Source organism: Chiloscyllium plagiosum, chromosome 11, assembly GCF_004010195.1.
Source record: "Chiloscyllium plagiosum isolate BGI_BamShark_2017 chromosome 11, ASM401019v2, whole genome shotgun sequence".
In the NCBI taxonomy this organism is placed as follows: Eukaryota; Metazoa; Chordata; class Chondrichthyes; order Orectolobiformes; family Hemiscylliidae; genus Chiloscyllium; species Chiloscyllium plagiosum.
The window spans coordinates 41,592,943-41,598,942 of record NC_057720.1 but is presented as its reverse complement, the minus strand read 5'-3'; the positions used below and the strand labels follow the sequence as shown (position 1 = coordinate 41,598,942).

The window sequence follows — 6,000 nt, the reverse complement described above, 5'->3', positions numbered from 1 at the left end:
TTCCTATTGGAAAGATGTTGTGAAACCTGAAAGGGTTCAGAAAAGATTTACAAGGATGTTGCCAAGATTGGAGAATTTGAGCTATAGGGAGAGGCTGAACAGGCTGGGGCTGTTTTCCCTGGAGCATTGGAGGCTGAGGGGTGACCTTATAGAAGTTTACAAAATTATGAGGGGCATGGATAGGATAGGGTCGGGGAGTCCAGAACTAGAGGGCATAGGTTTAGGGTGAGAGGGGAAAGATATAAAAGAGACCTAAGGGGCAACTTTTTCACGCAAAGGTTGTACGTGCATGGTATGAGCTGCCAGAGGAGCTGGCACAATTGCAACATTTAAGAGGCATTTGGATGGGTATATGAATAGGAAGGGTTTGGAGGGATATGGGCCAGATGCTGGCAGGTGGGACGAGATTGGGTTGGGATATCTGGTTGGCACGGACAGGTTGGACCGAAGGGTCTGTTTCCATGCTGTACATCTCTATGACTCTATGACTATGACCTTGATTAAGATGACATTAGTTCCCTTTTCTTTATTCTATTGTAGAATTATTTGAAATTCATACTACCCACAGTCTAAACTTGAATTTTAAGATCTCAGAATATTCGAAGAATTTTATTGCCACTTTAATCTGTTTCACCTTTCACATATTTCTCTTAAGTAGCAAGGCACCAATGTGAAATTTCATTTATGATCAGTTAACAAAGCAACATAAAATATATTTGGTTATTTCAGCTGCAGACAATGGTGTGAAAGAAAAACCTCAAATAAATACCCACCTACTTATTAACCACCGTTTGGGAAACTGAAATGCATGACAAAATGTTAGGCAACGTTATTATAAATGTTCATCAAAAAGATCAACTAAGAGGAGATAGTGATGGCACATGCTTTGTTCCAAGCCCTTTCTGATGTTAGTCAGATAGAGAGCTAAAACAAACAGTGGTCAAACAGAAGGAAAAAGAATGCTTAGGTGTATGACTTCAGTGAGTTTTCATGTCCTTGCTGGCTAACAAATGAACAGCAGAAGTAGAAATCTGCAGACAACTTTCCATCTTTCTGGACAGGATATAGTACGCGAGATCGAAGAATGGGAAATAATAGTCTTTTTCAAAGTGTTTTGGTGAAAATGATCTGCTTGCTGATAAAGTGATACGTTCAACTCAAACAGATTTTTCTCACTTCTACCATCTACCATATTCTGAACATAAAAGCAGGACAAAAAATGCACTTAAAAAAAACTGCTGTGGAAGCCAATTTATGTCCTGTCATATACTGAAAGGTTTATCCATTTCAGAATACTTTACCATAATAAAGTGTTCTAATATACATCAGGCAAATATTATCAATTAAATATTAGAATTATGATAAACTTTATCATACAGTATTTAAGAAGCATTTTAAAGGATAGAAGGGTGAAGGAGTTTCAGGAGGGAATTAGAAAAATACAGTTATCATGGAGGGTTACAGAATGAAGGAGGTTAGGGATGAGATAGTAAATGGAGGAATATGAAGGTTGAATTTTACTAGACACCAGGTGGCAAGAACAAAGGGTGTAGAGAGATGTTTGGGGAGGTGGTGGTAAAACAGTCCTGCCACCCGAGAAATGTCTACTCCATGGAGATATGCAGTCAATTTGTACATGTTGCTGCCCAGTTAAGATCCCTTTTGTGCGGTTGTGAGCATTTTGTTGACTCCAGCCAACTTAGTATGGAGTTGGCCATGCTGCTGTAATCAGGTCCAGAAGTTCCATGTCTCAAGCAAGTAGGAGAGGCAACCGCCTCAAGGGCCTGCTGCCTTACCCCCAGAAGTTTTCATCTGTACTAACCTGTTCAGTTGCTAAACTAGTTCAACTTCTGGCTACTGAAGGTGCAGCATCTGTTTTTTTAACTTGACTTCAAGGTGCTGAATAATGTTCCCTCGAAACTGCATAGCCTGCTCATAGAGTCTGTTGATGACACACTCTGTCCTCTGGGGCAGAGATTGACAAAGATTCACCACTCGCTAGGTGAATAAAATAGTGCTCGTCTCAGTCTTAAATTTTCTATCTGTTATTCTGAGATTTTCTCCCCTGGTTCTGGGATGCCCCTTAGATGGGAAACATCCGTCCTGCACCTATCCTGTTGAGCCCTCTAAGAATTATGTATGTTGAGATTACCTCATTCTTTTAAGTCCCAGCGAATAAAGACCCAGTCTATTTGATCTTTTCTCAAAGGAAAATTCCTCCATCCCAAGGATAGTTTAGTGAACCTTTACTTCACATGGTGTAGGGTAGGTACATCTTTTTATAGGTAAGTTGCCCAAATTTGTATACGATACTCCAGATATTGTCTCACGAAGGTTCTATACAATTACAGTAAGACAACTTTACTGCTATACTCAAATCCTCTTAGAATAAACAAAACATTTCCCTTTTTAACAGTTTGCTGTAGCTACTTGTTAACTTTCAATGACTCATGAATAAAGATACCCAAGTACCTTTGAAGTTCCCTGCCTTTCACCATTCAAGGAATACTCCATGTTTATTCTAGCAAAGTGAATAACCTCTACTTCTCCATATTGTATTTAATCTGCCAAATTTTAATCCACTCATGTAACCTCTCTAAGTCCCCTCGAATCATCTTTGCATCCTCCTTACAACCCACACTTCCACTTAGTTTTACGTCATCTGCAAATTTGGAGATACTACATTTAATCTCAACACCCACAACCTGACAGTTCTGAAGATGACTTGTACTGAATTGAGACATTAACTCTGTTTCTTTCTCCAGATATGCTGCTAGACCTGCTGCATTTCTCCAGCGTTCTCTATAGTTTATCAAAATCATTGATATAGATTGTAAATAACAAAGGCCTAAACACAAATCCTTTCTGTCCTCCACTAGTCACAGCCTGCCAACCAAAAAGTGTCTGATTTATTCAGACTCTGTTTGCTGTCTGTTAACCAGTTCTCAGTCCATTCAATTATATTCTTCACAATCCCATGTGCTCCAACATCTTGTGCGGAACCTTGTCAAAACATTTTATGGAAATCTAAATATACCATCAAAAATAATCCAACAGGTTTGCTAAACATGATTTCCCTTTCATAAACCTATACTGACACCAAATCCTACCATTATTTTCTGCTTGCCGGTTATTACATCCTTAATTATAGATAAAAGCATTCATATGACTGACAGTAAATCAACAGGTCAATAATTCTCTGTTTTACCTCTCCTTCCTCTTGATATGTCTCCTTCCAATCAATAGAAATCATTCTAGAGTCTATAGAATTTTGAATGATGACCATCAATGTATCTACTATTCCTATTGTCAGATGCAGGTGACTTATAAAACCATAAGACAAAGGAACAGAAATTAAGCTATTCAGCCCATCGAGTCTGCTCCGCCATTCAATCATGGCTGATAAGTTTCTCAACTCTATTCTCCCACTTTCTCCCTGTAACCCTTGATAAGCACAAACCTATCTATCTCTGTCTTAAATATACTCAATGACCTGGCCTCCACAGCCTGGCCTCCATAGATTCAGAACTCTCCAGCTGAAGATGTTTCTGCTTACCTCCATTCTAAAAGGTCTTCCCTTTACTCTAAGGCTGTGCCCTCAGGTCCTAGTCTCCCCTACCAATGGAAACATCTTCCCATTAGTCTACTCCGTCCAAGCTGTTCAATATTCTGTAAGTTTCAATTAGATCTCCTCTCATCCTTCTAAACTCCATGGAATATAGACCCAGAGTCCTCAAACATCCCTCATATGTTAAACCTTTCTTTCCTGGGATTATTCTGGTGAACTCTTCTGGACCCACTCCAGGGCCAGAACTTCCTTCCTGAGGTATGGGATTCAAAATTGCTCAAAATACTCTAAATATGATCTGAGCAGAGCTTTGTAAAGCCTCAGAAATATATTCCTGCTTTTACATTCTCGGCTTCTCTAAATAGATGTCAACATTAGATTTGCTTTTCTAACTACTGAGTCAACCTGAAGAGAATCCTGGACTAGAATTCTCAAGTCGCTTTGCATTTCAGACTTCTGAATTTTCTCCCCATTTAGAAAACGAGCCACGCCTCTATTCTTCCCACGAAAGTGCCTAATCACACACTTTCCCACACTGTATTTCATCTGCAACTTCTTTGCCCACTCTCCTAACTTGTCCAAATCCTCCTGCAGCCTGCTCGCCTACTCAATACTACTTGTCCCTCTACTTATCTTTGTATCATCTGCAAACTTAGCCAGAATGTCCTCAGTTCCTTCATCTAGATTATTAACATATGAAGTGAAAAGTTGTGGTCCCAAAACTGATCCTTGTGGAAGACCACTGGCTGCCATCCTGAAAAGGACCCTAACTGCTGGACAGCCAATCTTCTATCCATCTGACGCCATGGGCCTTATCTTACTCAGCAGCCTCCTGTGCGGCACCTTGTCAAAGCCTTTCTAGAAGTCCAGGTAGATAACATCCATTGGCTCTCCTTGGTCCAACCTGCTCGTTACCTCCTCAAAGAATTGTAACAGATTTGTCAGACATGACCTTCCCTTGATAAAACCATGCTGACTTTGCCCTACTTTACCATGCACATCCGAGTATTCAGAAATCTGATCCTTCACAACCGACTACATAATCTTACCCACAACTGAGGTCAGACTAATTGGTAATTTCCTGCCTTTTGACTTACTCCCTTCTTAAACAGGGGGTTACCTTAGCAATTTTCCAGCCATTTGTAACCCTCCCTGGCTCCAGTGATTCCTGAAGGATCACCACTAATGCCTTCTCTATCTCTTCAGTTATCTCCTTCAGAACTCTGTGATGTAATCCCTCTGGTCCAGGTGATTTATGTACCTTCAGACCTTTCAGTTTTTCTAGTACTTTGTCCTTGATGATGGCCACCATACTCACCCCTGCCTGACTCTCTTGAATTTTTGGGATATTGCTCGTGTCTTCCACCATGAAGACTGATGCAAAGTACTTATTCAGTTCCTCAGCCATTTCTTTGTTCCCCATTACTACTTCTCTAGTGTCATTTTCTAGTGGTCCAATATCCACCTTTGCCTCTACTTTGCCCTTTATATATCTGCTGTGGTTCGGCGAACAGAACCACAGCAATGAACACCCGAGCTACAAATCTTCTCACAAACTTTGAACCTTTATATATTTAAAGAAACTCTTACAGTCTTCTTTTATATTACTGGCTAGCTTGCCCTCATATTTAATCTTCTCCCACCTTTTATTTCTCGTTGTCCCCATTGGTCTTTGTATGCTTCCCAATCCTCTAACTTCCTACTGCCACATTATATCCTTTCTCTTTTGCTTTTATGCTGTCCCTGACTTCCCTTGTCAGCTATGGTTGTCTCATCCTTTCTTTAGTCTGCTTCATTTTCCTAGGGATGAATCTCTACTGTGTCTCCTGGTTACTCCCCTGTTTCACTGTCTTTCCTGCTAGGTTCCTCTCCCAATCAATTCTACACAATTCTTCCCTCATTCCTCTGTAGTTGTCCTTATTCAACTGTAATACTGTTACATCTGATTCCACCTTCTCCCTCTCAAATTGCAGAGTAAATTCTATATTATGGTCACTGCCTCCAAAGGGTTCCTTCACTTTAAGCTTCCTTATCAAGTCTACCTCATTACACATCACTAAATCCAGACTTGCCTGTTCCCTAATGGACTCCACCACAATCTGCTTCAAAAAGCCATCTTGTAGAGATTCCACAAATTCCTTATCTTGCGATCCACTACCAACCTGATTTTCCCAATCGACCTGCATATTGAAATCCCCCATGATCACTGTAACCTTGTCTTTCTGAGACACCGATCTCCTGGTGTATCTTGTGCTCCAAATCCTGACTACTGTTTGGAAGCCTGTACATAACTCCCTTTTTTTTAAACTTTTGCAGTTTCTCAACTCGACTCACACAGATTCTACATCATCTGACTCTACTTAGTTTCTTACTATTGATTTAATTTCATTTCTACTATTAAGGCAATCCCACCTCCTCTGCCCACCTGTCTG

At 40.3% G+C, this 6,000-nt stretch overlaps 1 protein-coding gene across 1 annotated transcript in view; it reads right to left on the bottom strand.

Annotated features, from left to right (window-relative positions):
- The window catches only part of LOC122554722 (terminal uridylyltransferase 4-like), an 86,545-nt gene that overhangs the window by 11,168 nt on the left and 69,377 nt on the right, over window positions 1-6,000 (bottom strand). The window lies entirely within an intron of this gene.